Source organism: Triturus cristatus, chromosome 10 (assembly GCF_964204655.1).
Source record: "Triturus cristatus chromosome 10, aTriCri1.1, whole genome shotgun sequence".
NCBI classification, from domain to species: domain Eukaryota; kingdom Metazoa; phylum Chordata; class Amphibia; order Caudata; family Salamandridae; genus Triturus; species Triturus cristatus.
In genome coordinates this window covers 134284832-134301499 of record NC_140593.1, presented here as the reverse complement: position 1 = coordinate 134301499, position 16668 = coordinate 134284832, and the positions used below count along the sequence as shown (strand labels likewise).

General features: G+C 47.2%; 1 protein-coding gene across 1 annotated transcript in view; it reads right to left on the bottom strand.

Annotated features, from left to right (window-relative positions):
- Positions 1-16668, bottom strand: part of SH3BP5 (SH3 domain binding protein 5) — a 225354-nt gene that overhangs the window by 183967 nt on the left and 24719 nt on the right. The window lies entirely within an intron of this gene.

The window sequence follows — 16668 nt, the reverse complement described above, 5'->3', positions numbered from 1 at the left end:
CTAACTGCGCCCCAAGTGCAGGAACAAAATAGTATGTAAAGTTAATATAAGAAAAATCAAGCTCGGAAACATATTTGTCACTGCAGAGAAATGATTTTTTTTGCATACATGTTAACAATGTGGACAGACATTAGGCAGTCCTTCAAAGTGCAGGGGTCCATAAGGTAATGGGGTCTGACCTAAGGCCCCACGCCTATGCTGTGGTGGGCGGAAGCACAGGCTAATGGATGAAGCCCGCTGACCAAAAGCCCCTTTATGAATGTTACATATGATTTTTTTAAAGCTCTAAAGAGTCTGGAGACAGCTAAAACTTCCTCAAAGTCCAGAACGAAAACAAGCACTGGCAAAGCCAATAGGTATCGCCTATAAAATACCTATGAGATTTGCCTAATTGTTGTAGCCATGTTTTACACCAGTGTGGCTGCTGCTCTGCATGCAAAAGGTCAGTGGCATAGAGGAGAGGGGGCAGGAGTGAAATGGAAAATTGCAGAGTGGCGGGTAATAGAGTGGAGGGTTGTAGAGTGGCGTAGTGTGTTGTGGAGTAGAGTGGCGTAGAGTGGAGTGGAAGGTCGTAGATTGGAGTGGCGTAGAGTGGAGTATAGTGTAATGGAGTGTTGTACAGTGGCATAGAGCGGAGTAGAGTGTAGCAGAGTAGGGTAGAGTGACAGAGTGGAGAGGCGTAAAGTGGTGTGTTGTAGAGTGGAGTAACAGGGTGGAGTAAAGTGTTATAGAGTGGAGTAGCGTAGAGTAGAGTAAAGTGTCACAGAGTGGAGTGGCGTAGAGTGGAGTAAAGTGGTATAGAGTATTATAGAATGGAGTGTTGTGGCCTAGAGTGAAGTTGAGTGGAGTGTTGTAGAATGAAGTAGAGTACAGTGGAGTAGAGTGGAATGTCGTCGAGTGCAGCATGCATAATATGGTAGCGCACTGCCATTACAGATGGCAGAATTTTTACTGAAATGACCATTACAGTTTATCTGATAAAACTATACAGTGCACAAATGATAATGTGTGCAAATGACATCACCTAGTGTATGGATTTGTTTTCATCGTATTACAGTATTTGTGTCCACCACACTTCAGAATTACCAAAACAAGTTCTTAATTTTAGCTTTCCTAATTCTGACCTATTCTGAAATATTAGAACAGTTAATTTACAGAAAATGTCATTTATGTTGTGCGCTAGGAAAAAAAAGCCTTTCCATTGCCGTACCCAGCAAGATTGTCACACAAATCCTCTCACTTTGAAGTCGGAGAAAGAAAAGTAAACACCAAGCTCCCTGGAAGACAGAGCCTGACATTCGACCTCTGTCTTTGAAAGCTAAGCAAATGTGACAAGATAAGAACAAAATGTAGAGGCCTCTTTACAGAAAGCAAGCACTTGAGGAAGAATACAGTAAAGAGGCTATGCTCCACTCAAGCTGGACAGCTTAAAACAAATAAAGCCAGCAAATAGAAAGCAAGCAAATGTGAGTTATAAATCGCAAAGCTAATGATAAGCAAAGGGTGGAATGCATTTCCAAGAAAGTTTTTAGAATGACCACAAGAAGTCTTTTTGCAACCGGGCAGCTGTGCTGTCTGGTAGGCTTCGAATTAAAAAGCAGCACTATTTAAACTGGAATTAAAGAAGAGCAGGAACTGTGCCCCGAAGCACTTGTTTTCCTACTCTGCATCACCTTTTACGGTAATAGCATGAGAATCATTACGTTTTTAAAAAATAAATCTTTGCAGCTTTTTAATAGGTATATAGAGTCAGCATTAATAATTTGTATACTAGGATCATGGGATTTACGCATTTTAAAACATAGGCTGTCAGATTAAAACTCCACACATCTCAAATATTTGGGATCACTTATCGGCGATATGTCAAGGACTGTTCAGCTTTTTAGGCAGCAGAGGGGTCTAGCTCAATGTTCACTATTCATGCGGCTAACAGGTGATCAGAAATCAGGATACCTGCGTGGGATCTCACTGGATTTGTATCACTTCATCTTAAATACCCCATAGGACACACACGGGGGGTGTCTGGAGGTGATTTACAATTATTTCCTTAACTACCTTTTCCAAATGATTTCAATATGTCGCATGACGACCCCATATGCGGGGTAGATTCTTTGTGCTAGCAACTTCTCAATAGATTAAAAAATGTAAGATCTCAGCCTCTTCCGCGGGTCTTTTAAATATGGATGAGTGATAAACATGTTGCTCTTGGATAAAGCACATTGGTTCCACTTGTACTGTTCTTTTCCATGATCGTGCAGCACGAAAAGATTATCCATAGACCGTCTAACATGCGTTCTTTACTTACAATACATTGTCCACACAATCTCATAAGTACCGATGACTGCTTTCATACATTGGGCTTTATTTGAACTGGGGTAGTGTGCTGCCTAGGTTCTGGCAATGCTTCCACCCTTGTAACACCAAGCCACTGCCAATCATTACTTCTGGTTAGCACTTCCGGGTAGAAAAGGGAAACAGGAAGTGAAAGGGACAATGAAGCAGTTAAGGTGGAAACTGGTGATGAAGGGAAAAGGGGAAAGAAAACTTGGGAATTCAGTGACAACACAATACTGAGGCTGCCAGGGCTGGTGATGGGAGTTATGCCAACCTATGGCTGAGTGAGACTTTCCTCTGCTAGCCAGACCCCCTGATCCTCTGCCGGCCCTGGTGTCAGAGTCTGTAGTCCATGCAGCGAAGATCACCAGGACTTCTTGTAGCAGCAGCACATGGTGGCAACTACAGCAAGAGCCATGGCTTCCTCTGCCCCTGAGGAAATATCTCAAAGTAAGCCAAAGGCCAGGCCTTGAACAATATGAGACATCATTTAATGTACGATTACTGTACACTCAATGGTCATGAATATGTTTGATTCATGTGTGTTGAGACAGGGGTCATGCATGCATGTAGAGATCAGGTGCATGGGCGGTGGAGGGTGGAAAGTTGTTTAATAGAATTTTAGAACTGAGATATCCATTAGGCCGGACTTGCAGTGGATTCATTTCTTTCTCTACTAAAATGTCCTTCAATAGCACTACTTAGTGCAAATTGGAATATTTTAGTGGACACTTGACTAGTGTGAACTGGACTGAGTCCAGCATTGTGTTTAAATACACCCTCACCACCATAATGGGTCAGATTTCAACTGAGAACCCAGGACTACCTGAAACTGGTGAGGCATCCAGGCTCCCCACTGCCCCCTGCTGGTGCCCCGGGTGGCTTGTCCTCAAACCAGGTGGCCACATCTGTGCCTTGAAGACGCTCTTAAGCGCATGGTCATCTCCACTTACCGCCAGAATCTGCTGCATCACCATGAGCCCCGGTTAGTCCTTTTAGGGACAAGCGTCAATAAAACCTGTGTGGTGTTCAGGCTTTAGGAAAATGAGCCATGTAGGATGAATTGAAAAATAAGAACTGGTGTACATGTAGCAATTGAAGTAGGACTGGTTCAACACCTAAAGGGCCATCAGTGTAGAAAATCAGTTCTCTTTGCCAGTCCTGCATTGGAAACAATCACCAACAGCAGTCATTCAAGGATGTTGCACTGCCTGCTTGGGTTTTGTCTGGAGACCTATACTGACACCATTCAATGGATTGCCCTAATAAAGGGAATATACCACCATATGATGCCTTTTCAGCCATCTAAGCAGGAAGACACCCCAACCGCAGCCTGCCCAATTACAAGTGACGACAAATGGTGACTCACTTGTCACTATTTGGAGCTGTTTCTGTAACTAAACATTTCCTGGTGAAATTGCAGCTTGAACCCCACTCAATAGCCACACCCTCCACCCTCCCTGTAAAAAGATTCTGGCAGTATGCGCAACAGTAATGAGGCTATACTGATGCAGAGCGATGGGGAGGGGAACAAGCATTGGCAAACACAAGCATTTTAAGTCCTGCCATAAAAATGATTTAAAAATCTTGTGCAGTAATTTAAAAAAAAAATGTTTTCTGTATACAATGCATCTATGAAATAAAGAATGTAATGTGAAATGATGCAGCACACTTTTGAGCCGTAAAAGAGTCCCTCATGCATCGTAATGCAAGCATGCTATAGGAGGCAGAAGGATACACCAAACAACCAATAGGATGAGGTGAGAGGGCATACTCATCTGAGTGTAGCTAAGCTCAATTGTGTATATTTTAAAGCAATAGTAACAACACATCATACACTGCTGTGCTCTCAAGCCAGACCTAGAAGGTGTATGCCGATGTAAGATGTGCTTGAATTGAGCTGTGGGCGTCCCCCTGCTGAGTGCAAGGAATAGGAACAGCTCTACTGACACAGACCACTGGATCAGCAATCTTTCCAAGCTGGCCTCATCAGAGAGGCTAACTTTCACTGCAAGAAATAGAACTGATTTTATAATCCGGTTTGGAAAAAAATATATATATAATAGCTATAAATGAGACATTGTATGAGCTATGCAGTGTTTTTGACCGAGTATAAATTTGTATAATATTCGTTCTAAGCAGTTTAATTTCTGGAGGATCAGATAAATAATGTTTGTAATATATATATATATATATATATATATATATATATATATATATATATATATATATATATATACACACACACATACATATATATATATATATACACACACACACACACACACACACATACATATATCATAGATATTAACCCCTTCTATGCCCATGACGAGATAGTCTCGCCATGGAGCGTGGTTGCGCTGTGCCCATGACGAGACTATCTCGTCATGGACCCCGCCCGCTAATGAAAGGCCCGGCACTGGAGGGGGAAAGGGCGGGGCACTCAAGGGGTTAAATGTTGACCCTTTTGATATAGTTATGTGTTGACCTATATGTTAATTTGAAGTTTTAATAAACAAGAAAGGCAGATAAAGTGGTGTCTGTTTATGAAGCTGGATGGATGTGCAGTGGAGTAATCTGAGTGGTCAGTGACGCGGAACCACTTATTAAGGCTGCGAGACCTCTACATATCAGCTTAGAGATGGGAAACGATTCACAAAGAAGTCAAGTAGCCGCACAGGTACTTTACTGTCTATTAAAAACAGCCATTGAGAGGAGGCCTTCAGTTTGCAGCCACATTGGGTTTCTTGGCAAAGATCTACCCCACGGTGCATAAACATGAACCGACCCAGGTCAGGCATTCAGTAAGGCCAATTGTTCATGTGCGGTAGGTGCAGCCTAGACCGCTCTCATCAGCAGCCAACACACCACCTTGAGGTCAGCTCAGGCCTTGTTCTACAGGGCAGCTGTGAGCGGCTGTGAGCCCGGAGATGCCAATCAAGGGATCCGACAGCCTGATTGTAATAGCAGAGCAGAGTGGCCCAAGGTACCTATTTATAACAAGCATTTGCAATGCAATAGGTCTCTCATTTACGAGAGTTTGAGCTATTGGCATTGTAAATGACAATGCCTTTTATTTAGGTGTTGTTTTTAAAACAGATAAATAAAAGGCATTGTCATTTACAATGCCAATAGCTTAAACTCTCGCAAATGTGAGACCTATTGCATTGTAAATGTCAGTGCCAGTGCTATAAAAAACAAGCATTTGCAACGCAATAGGTCTCGCATTTGTAAAGGTTAGAGCTGTTGGTGTTTAAAATGACAATGTATTTTACTTTTTTTTTGCAGTGGAGTAATTTGCAAAGTGGTATTGCCATTGGTATTTTTAATGTCAACATCTCTACCTTTAACAAATGAGAAAGTGTTATAAGCTGTATACATATTATGAACTAAAACAACAGCCAGACTGGAATGCACAGCTGCAAAGTAATACTGGCATTCCTTACAGAGTACACATTGGAATGTAAATAAAAGAGCGGGCTATGGCACGGCTGGTGTTATACTAACTAAGGAAACTAGGCAAGCACCATCAGGCATCCAACAGTGGTCTACCACGTTGCAAATGCAGGATGCAAATTCCCCAGTTACTAGGAAAGAGGGAGCACTAAACTGGCAACATTTAATTTTGCTTGGGGCTTTTAAAAAGGAGGCACCAGGCATGCCTGCAAGATCTGAGAGAGCCTTAAAGGTATATATGTGACTATACCTTGGTTGAAAGTAGATTTTGGTGTCTCTGTGCCACCCCTTTCCGTCTTGTACTTCCAGACTGCTCCTTAATTTCTCCATCTATCCCACAGCGCCGTTCCAGAAGGCAGGGAAAGAGAGAAAGGAAAGGTGGAGAATAGAGTGAGGAAGTGTAGAGGTACAGGGAGAGGAGAAAGAAGGGGGTGTCACTATGGCACACGTGTTCCTTTAAACATGGTCATATACCACAGCGCCGTTCCAGAAGGCAGGGAAAGAGAGAGAGGAAAGGTGGAGAATAGAGTGAGGAAGTGTAGAGGTACAGGGAGAGGAGAAAGAAGGGGGTGTCACTATGGCACACGTGTTCCTTTAAACATGGTCATATACCACAGTGCCGTTGCATAAGTCAGGGAAAGAGAGAGAGAGGAAGGGTGGAGAATAGAGGGGGTGTTGCTGTTGCAAATGTGTTGCTTGAAACATGGTTATATACTTAGCAGCTATTTTTATTTAGAGTGTTGTGATTGGCGGATATTACTTCTACATTTTTCACTGATGTAACGCAAATACTTAGGGGCATATTTACAAGCCCCTTGCGCCACTTTTGCGTCACTGTTCCCATGTTAAAAGTGACTCAGAAGTGGCGCAAGGGGCTTGTAAATCTGCCCCTTAACGTTTTACTGCTTTCAGAGCCAGAAAGGTGTTAGGGAGTGTGGAGAAAGAGCACGGAGAGTACAGTGATTGGGAACAGACGTTAACTAACCTATTTGTGTCCCAAAGCTTAAGATCCCCGTTGAATGGTAAGCTTTTTATTTAATGAGATCCCCTAAAACTAGAACATGTGTCTTAAATACAAAAGGTAATCAAATTCCCACAGGATGTGAAAACGAGCAGGAAATTGTAAAAGAACCCTGCTGCGTGCCTTTAATGTTACTGGGAAGTAAACAAGAAAGACGAAAGAGAAAGTAGAACAGGAGAGGGTAAAAAACAAGGATGATGAAGAGTAGAAAGTAGGTAGAGGGAATGTTGGGGGGAAGGAAGGACTGACGACAGAAGCCATGAAAAGCTATAAAGAGGGAAAAGAAAAGACAACGTGCAGACGGTGGCGCAGCACAGAAGGAGCCAGGGAGGGAGGGCTGTCAAATATAGAATTATAGCAGGAGAACTGGGAAGAACGGGATGTTATTCACCGACAGCTTCTGTGAGACATCTGATGGCTGAGAGTGAAGCTCGTGCTGCCAATGACGTCACTCAGAATTGCACGATGAATAGCACCCCTATTATTCACGGATGCCAATCTTCCATTTTATGTTGTTTAGCGACCCCCCCCCAATAATTAATTCCTGCTTCTAACATACAAGCAGCGGCAGAGGGGCCATACAAAGTGTACAAAAAAACGGGTACACAAGTCTGACCTTGAGTTTGCAACTGGCGACTGCCGGCCTCTGGGCAGTCGAGTCCGGCACCAGGCACAGCTGGCTGGGCCTGTCCGGTCACATTACATGGAATGGTAACCACAGTGCACCATGGGAAAGCAACGCGTATCACAGAGATGCTCTACATGTGGACGTGGCGAGACAATACATTTAACATGTACTATCATTTTAATACTGCTGCATACACTAGCAGGAAAAAACGCAAGTTGTCCCTACAGGAAGACATAACCAGCTACAGCGCTAGTAAACTGTAGTTGGTCGGTGCTGCTCAGCAAAAACCGGAAATGACGTGTGGGCAGCACTAACCATTAAGGAGCCGGGAAAGCTATGTTAGGGAGATCTGTACCAATGGCAAGCTGCAGGCGAGTTTATACTCATTACAGTATTTACTTTAGGTCTTGTGACAGCGCATGCGCGCTGCTTACGTTCGACCTAAAAAATTAAAGCAATAGGAGAGAGCATGTCCAGCCTGCAACAGCAGGTTGAGAGTGCTCATAGGCTGTAATTAAAGCAAAGCCTACCGAGTAACAACAATCGTCACAGGGGATGTCGCCATGGGATGTTACAAATTGAGACATGGCGGTACTAAGGAGGGACCTCTAAGGTTTTTGAGCAAAGAACAGCCACAGTCTACAGTGAACAATGACACAAGCCAATGTAAAATATGGGCGGAGCTTCAAGTCCCTACCTGACTACAGCATGCCTCGCCGAGCAGCGCATGTGCTACCTCGGCTCGACCTAAAACACAACAAGGACTTTTTAAAGCTCGATTAAATATCTGTCTCCCGTGGACAAAGGAGCTGAAAAGGAGACAGTCCGACCCTCACCACGAAAGGCCAGCTGTGACTCCTTGAAAGATCACAAACTAGCCAGGATTCATTGAATATGAGGTATTGTTAAGGAATGTCATGTAGGGGTAGCCCTATTTCTGCTGAGTATTCAATAGATGGTTGTTTTTAGGTCTCGCCTGAGCCAGAGCTTTAGCGCTGCTCTCGCGAGAGCTTTTGTAAACGGGCGATTTGGAAGTGCAAACTAGTGCTTTCAGGCCTCCAAATAGAGTGCATGTGCGCCGGGCGCGTGCACCATTTGGCAGCCTGCGTGATCATTTTGCGACCGCTTTGATGTTCTCAGTGAGCCGCGCGGCCACTGAGAACATCAATGCGGCCGCGAAAGTGCTCACCATTTGCCAGCCTGCGTGCCTCTCTCCCCTACCCCCACCCTTATCCCACTTCCTGCTTGTTTAACTGAGGACCTGCAACCGGCGTATCTTTGAGGCCGAGCCTATGAGAGGTTTAACATACTGGCTTTGTTAAATCTGCGCTCCGTTTGATAAAAGGGCGTTTACTTCTATGGCATAGATATATTCACGCTGTAGGCTTGGGAGTCTGTGATCTTACGTAAAAGCCAGCCGGAGGAACAATTTTCACTGTGACTTATAAGACGTGCCTTTTCCTGAATGTGGCAAGCTATTGAAACTGAGCGCGCAGACCCCCGTTTCGCGGCAAACAGCCTTTGTTGTCCATCATTTCAGGGTTTGCATGCCATGGGGTGGTTTTCAGAGCAGTGGCTACCCTCAATTGTGGCGACTTTCCGATGTGCAGTGTTTCTCCTCTACGTGCTTCAAAGAAAGGGTGCGGGGGATGGCTGAGCAAATAAGCCCCCCCCGCCCCCTCGAATCGAACACATTTCCACATGCGGCTCAGCCACAGCGCCCCCGAGTCACTTTTACGGACACCACTAGTACAGACTTCCCTCGGGACCAACATATGTGCTCTCTGAAAGTTGTATTCTTCTCCCATGCAATAAGATGTCGCTTACAAAAGTAGATTTAGACAATGGCGTCTATATTCCTACTTATATAGATTTTAGCAAACACAAACATTTGCACAGATATATTTATTTCTTAGTAGTCTGTGGTTTCTTGGTGAGTTTAAAGAAACCAGTATATCGAATACAGTGTAATTTACTGATTACTGTCATGTAAATCTCATTAGCAGGCTAGTATAAAAGACGATTGAGGCCATGACGCCTGCCACTTTCCGTAGGAGTAGCTGAGACAATCCCATGCTCAAAAAGCAATAATCCATTCCACCAGCACGCTCAAGCTCCCTGACTCGCAAAAAATAAATAAATAAACCGCTTCTGTTTCTCTTTTATGAGCAGCGTCATATCTCTGAGCTAATGAATTCAGCTGCACTATCCAGGCAGTCTATGGCCACTTGCGGATAATGGACAGTTTGCCAACAGCCAGAGGCTCAGCCACCGGCAGTTAACACTCCGACAAATTAGTCGTAAGCTGTGCTAATGACTGGTTTTAACAGAATTATTACTGCTGTAAACCAAAACCAATCCTTGTTTAAAACTGGGCATTTAAAAAGTTTACAGACAATGTATGTTTTGTTTCAGCTCTACCCTTCGTTGTCAGTATTCTCAGGAGAAAAGCTGACATCGGTGAAACTACACGGGAGCCGCCTCAGACATACATGTAAGTGCAACATGTAGTGCAGACTCGATTATTTGCAATGATTAATGCTCTTCGGGACTCTTTATTATGGGGCCTTATATAATAACAGATGATCGAAGGGGATACAATGTAAGATCTAGGGTATAACAATCAATTCTCGGGATCTAGCTAAAACAAGCATTGGCATAGCCAATAGGTCTCACTTTTGGGACCTTATAAGTATTTAGTTATGCAGCACAATATTCTTGGTGCAACAATATCAACCGTTGCATGGCTAAACACTTATAAGGTCCCTAAGGCGAGACCTATTGGCTATGCCAATGCTTGTTTTAGTCCCAGTTAGAAACATGGCCCTTACTAGGTTCGAATGGTTGTGTGCTCTCATTTCCTGTGACGGGTCGTGTGTTCTCACTTCCTGTGATGTCATCAGTGGGACGTCACAGGCTGTGTGATATCTCTCCCAGTATTTGATTATGGTGAAATGACACTGTTGGCGTCACCTGACCTAGCAGAAGGGCCCATTGGAAGATCTTGCACAGACGTCCTTGCTGGTGTGTTGAGAGGGGCCTGTAGTTTGCATTTTACATCATCATCTTCCGGTCCATTGTGTTATTAAATCAATCAGTGTAAGTGGCGAGTGAGTGCTTCGCTTACAGTTAACATATTTCACTTTACACACTTAAGGATCGCTTTAATTACAGAGCGCTGTAGACAAATCAACACGTGCAGCCTTTCTCAGCCATCATTTTACAAAATCTCTCTCTAATCCACCGTCTCTGCAGACACGAGCACACACTCCACTCCCCCTCTCCACCAAAGGGCTGCCTTCAGTTTCTATAGCGCGCCTTTCCGCGTCCCTGGGATGCTCGCGTTACGTAGGCGTCTCAGCCGGAGCCTCTGGAGTGTGCCGTCTCACGCTGGGCTCCGTCCCTCCGGTGCAGCCAGACGCTGTAGAGGGCGGCTGTCTGGAGGGGGCAGCGGCAGCCGGGGGCGTAACGCAGGACCCTGCAGCAGAGGGGACCCCAGCTCTTCAACGGGCACTCATTCCTCCCAAGACCAACGAATATCTGTGTGATATTTATGGGCGGTCCTCGTCATATTCAGTATTGGGGGGGGGGGGGGGGGGTGGTTGGGACATCAATTGCGTTAGGTCACTGAGGCCCGCGCCATTTCAGCAGCGCCTGTTCCGTGCAGAGGGCCTTCTCAAGAAAGAAATGACATACGGGGGCAGGGCTTTAAGTGGGATAAAAAAACCTGAGGTGTCTCTCTAAGGGGCGTGGTAAAAGTAGTAAAGGGCGTGGCTTAAACACGTAAACTAAAGATGTGTGCTTAGCATAGTGTACCGCCCGACTTGTATTTTGCAGTTTCTGTCATTCAATCCAGATATATGATACAACAAGTAACATCATACCTACAACAAGAAAGAACTATTGGCTTTGTCAATGGCTGTTAGTTGCATAAGATAAATAAGCAGCAACTATGGCTTGTATGTAATATTGAAAAAGCTTCCACTTAAAGCCCTGGTGCCACCACGACAATGTTGCTGCTCTTGAGTTTCAAAAAGAGATGGGAAATCCAGAGACAAAATGACTCTTTTTCCCTTCCCCTACAACTCTCACCTGGCATTACGTCATGCCATAACTTCTCCACTAGTGAGAAGTGAGCAGTGTGAGCACGCACACATCGATGTGCCTGCTGTCACTGCAGTCCGCCAAAAAACGGAGTGTGTGTTCCAGGGCACAAAACAGAGCCCAATAGAGACCCGTTACGAGGCCTGCTTTAAAAAAAACCTCCTCCGGTGCTCAGACCCGGTGAGAACCGGCCCACTTAAAGCCCAAAAGGGGAAACACGCCACACCCACCCAAGAGAGGAAATTAATCACACCCACCCATTATTGGGAATGGAAACTGGCCCTGGCAAACTGCAACCCTCCCACCTCCCCCCCCCCCGTGGGGGAAGGGTGGAAGGGGAGGGGGTGCGGTCAAGCTGTTTGCTAGGGCTGGTTTTGGCCGATTTTCTTACAGGGGGCCAATATTGCCGGCCCCCGGTAACAAAACATCCGCCAGGGGCCCAAAACCATCCCCCACCCAGGCAGCCCATCGGAGAAACGCCCGGTGCTCTCTACGGCCAGTCCGGCCCTGCACCCACCCAAGAGGGGAAACACGCCACATTCACCCAGGAGAGGAAACACACCACATCCGTCCAAAAAGGGATACACACCACACCCACCCAAGAGAGGAAACACGCCACATCCAATAAGGGAAACACACCACATCCACCTAAGAGGTGAAACAGGCCAGACTCACTGAGGAAAGGAAACACGCCAGACCCACCCAAAAGAGGAAACACGTCAGACTCAACCAAAAGAGTAAACACCCCAGACCCACCCAAAAGAGGAAACACGCCAGACCCACCCAAAAGAGGAAACACGCCAGACCCACCCAAAAGAGGAAACACCCCTGACCCAATCAAAGTGGAAACACCCCAGACCCATCCAAGATGGAAAACACACCAGACACACCCAAGAGGTGAAACACGCCAAACCCATCAGGGAAATATGCCAGACCCACCCAGAAGGGGAAATGCGCCAGACGCAACCAGAAGGGGAAACACGCCAGATGCACCCAGAAGGGGAAACACGCCAGACCTACCCAGAAGGGGAAACAACCCAGACCCACCCAGAAGGGGAAACAACCCAGACCCACTCAAAAGGAGAAAACACATCAGACCCACCCTAAAGGGGAATTCACGCCAGACCCATTCAAAAGGGGAAAACACGCCAGACCCATTCAAAAGGGGAAAACACACCAGACCCATTCAAAAGGGAAAACACACCAGACCCATTCAAAAGGGGAAAACACACCAGACCTATCCAAGATGGAAAACACACCAGTCACACCCAAGAGGTGAAACATGCCAAACCCACCAAGGAGGGGAAACATGCCAGACCCACCCAGAAGGGGAACCACACCAGACCCACCCAAGAAGGTAAACACACCATGTTAGACCTGTCAGCCCTTTGGGTGGTCCCTCCTCATCATTATTTATTTTGTCCCACTTTTGCCTCAAACCCTGTTTGAAGTTTTTCCTTTTTGGGAACCACCAGACTTTTTAGTGTTGCTACAGATACAGGGAGCCATTTTAGCTACCCCTGAAACTTCTGTCTGAGGGCCTGAAGCACAAAATGGTGGCCTCCTGTGACATCACCAGCATCCACTGGAACCTACCAGCACCTTCCAGAACCTTCCAGGAGATTCCAGAACTGTGTGACAGTTGGAAACCGTTTAGAATGTTGGGAGGATAAGAGAGGCAGTTGGCAGTTGGAGCTGGCAGTTGGCACCTGACTGGTGAAGAGAGAGGAGCACAACAGTGAAGGAGGAAGGAGTGAAGCAGTAGGGGTGGAAACTTGTGCCTGGAGTGGGGTCCATAAACCCACCCTTGATACTTGTCCCTACTGATGGATCCCAGCCTATAGCCCTGTGTGGGAAGAAGACAGAAGAACACCATCCTAAGGACCTGGACAGCAGGAACAGGCCTTAGAACCAAGAAAGCAGCAAGATTCTGACCTGAGAACTGGTTTCCCTGGAGCCTGGCGTCGAGTAGCCGAAGACCTGGAGCCCGAGGTGGAGAAGCGGCGCTGACTGAGGTAGCAGACGTCGTACCCGGAGCCGCCTGAGGTCGTAAGAGGGCGCCGGCGGAGGTCGAGAGGAATACCAAGGGTCGAGAAGGAGGTGAACCGAGGTCGAGTGAGCGGCGTCATCGGAAGGGTGAAGTCCGCCCTCCGGAGTCGTCGGAGACCGAGGTAGAGGAGCACCGGAGGTCGGGAGTGAGGATCGCACTCCGGAGTCGCCCGGAACCTGTGAGGAGGAGCACCGGAGGTCGGGGGTGAGGATCGCACCCCGGAGTCGCCGGAAGTCGACAGCGAGGCCAGGCCGGCCGACGTCATCGGAGCCGAGAGCGCCATCGGACCGGAGCCGCCCGAAGTCGACATCGTGAAGAGACTGCCCGACGCCGTCGAATCGGAGGTCGAGATCGAACCGAGGCCACCGACATCGGACCGGAACCGCCTGCCGGCGTCGTCAAAGAACTGACATTGTGCCGAGGCCGCCGAGACCGAACCGGAACCGCCTCACGGCGTCGACACGACTCCAGCGGCGTCGGAACATCAGAAAAGGGCAGTAAGTGGAGTAGAGGGCGCCTAAGGCCCTGTGGAGACCTGAGAGACTACTCTAAGGGGCTAGGGAGGTGCTGAAACCCACCTGACTGTGCCTGGGGTGAACTGGGACTAACCTAGAGAGGTTGTGTGGAGAAGGAAAGCCAGGGCATTGGTATTCCCCCCTTTGATCTACCTCAGTTTAGGCCTCAGCCTTGTCCCAGCCAGGGAGTAGCCCCCCCCTCAAGCCTTCCACACCCTACAAGCTGTGCCTGGGCCAAATCAGCCCTTAAGAATTGAAGTGTCATCTGATTCATGAGTGTTACTGTATACTTCTAATTATTTATTGGGGATACTGTATTTATTAAGTTCTTATCTATTTATTGCTGCACTGAATTTATAGGTCCACAGGACTTGTTGGTGTACAGTATTTATTGGTACAGTATTTATTACCTCAAAGTATCTAATTGTTTGTATATATTGCACTTGTATTTATGCCCTGTTATTTATGATCACCCCTATTTATTTCAGCAAACAGCAAATATTTATTTGACCTGCTCTATTTAAGAATTTGTATATTGTGATTGTTATTTATTTTCCCAATCAGCAACTAAGAGAAAAAGATAAAGAAGAATATTTTCATAATTTTTACGGTGTAGAGTCGTTTTTGGAACGGATGCACGCATGGTTATTGTATGGGTATATTGTATGCTTAGCACTGCGCCTGTTTCCTGACCACTCGAGCCAAGCTACCACAGTGTGTTCGGGAAGTCCACCACCACCCTGCGGAGTGGGAGTGGGCTGTTTCCAACATAAATTGGTGTTCAGTGGTGGGATAGAGCTGTGCCTACATATACTCAACAATAACTGTGGGTAGTCCATAGGCCTACACCGGGAGTTTTCTCACAGCGGCCTTCCTAATTGTGGGTTTTTGTTTTTCCAAATTTACTCTGGTGGTGGGAGGAGGTATTACTAAAGGTACCCCCCTGCATTGTTACTGCACAAAACCTGTCCTCTAACCTGAGTGGGCAAGATGGAGTTTGTTCTTGAAAATCTAGACACGTACACTGTGGCTCAACTCAGGGAGTTTTGCCAGCGAGAGGGGGTGTACTGTCCCCCAGGAGCAAAGAAGGGTGCACTTCAAACCAGCTTAAGGGCTTGGGGGGAGGCACGCAGGGAAAGCAAGGCTGAGGAAGAAGACAGGGATGGAGAGCCTGACCCCGAGGGGGCTGAGATGTACCAACCTGAGGTGGGGAACCTGTCCGCAGGGCCCAGGACACTTTCTAGGGGGGGCAGCCGTGCCTCTAGCGGGGGCTTGTCTGAAGTGGAGTTAGCAGACCGGAGGGAGAAAAGACAGCTCACATGGGACTTAGCAAAGCTGGAGAAGGAAAAGGAGGAGCAGAGGATGGCCCATGAATTGCGCCTGAAAGAAATAGATCTTCAGATTTTGCGAATCGGGGCACAACCTGTTCCCAATGGTGGCAGCCAAAACCAAGAGTCCACCAGGGAATCCAAACCTTACCTGCCAAAGGACATTGTAGCGAGCTATGGGGCGGGTGACGACATCGCCAAGTGGCTAGCAGCCTATGAGGTCTCATTGAGGGCCCATGGGGTTCCAGCGAAGTATTGGGGAGGGGGGACTGTATAAATACATGCCTCCAGCTGGTAGGGATGCTTTATTGGCCCTCGAAGAGGATGAGCAAACCCACTACCCCACCATGAAACTGGCGCTCATCAGGAAGTTTGGACTTACTCCGGAAAAGTACAGACAGAAGTTCAGGGGTAGTCACAAACTGGGCACACAGAATTGGGTGGACTTTCTGGACTATGCAAAGAAGGCACTGGAAGGTTGGATTCAAGGCAGTGAAGTAAGGAACTACGAGGAGCTGTTTGACCTAGTATTGAAGGAACACCTACTCGAGAAATGTTTCCCTGAACTGCGGCAACACCTGGTGGATAGCAAGCTGACCAGTCCCCGGAAGCTTGCTGAGGAGGCGGACATTTGGGCTAGTACCCGGGTGTCCACAAGGGGGACTGGAGGGGATACTCAAAAGGCCGGACAGGGCGCCCCCCAGAAGAAAGAGGGGGGGGAAAAGAAAAAGGAGTTCTCCAAAGGCCCCCAAAATAACTTCCAAGGGAAGGGAACAGGATTCACCTCTAAGGCTAACCCACCCAGAAACCCTAATCCTGGCCAGAGTCAGCAGCCAAGGGTTGTCCATTGCTATGAGTGCGGTGGCGTTGGACACTATAAAGGAGATCCGAAGTGTCAGAAACGATCACCCCCTCCCACTGGAGGAAAGCCCCCCGGAGTAGCTAGTGTAGTGCTCGGGGAGGAGATGCCCTTAACTAAGGGAAGGGAGTGGGCGGGTGTCACTTTAGTGTCCCTGGGAGAACGGGAGATGGTTCCTAAGATCCAGGTGCCCGCAAATACCGCAAAGTATGGGCAGTGGATCACCATCAACGGCCAAAGAGGGGAGGCTCTGAGAGACACAGGAGCCAGTATGACTATGGTGCGTAGCCAGCTGGTGTCTCCAGAGCAGGTAATTCCCGATGTACTCCACCCAGCCGCGATGGCTGACGGCAGAACCGGTCACTATCCC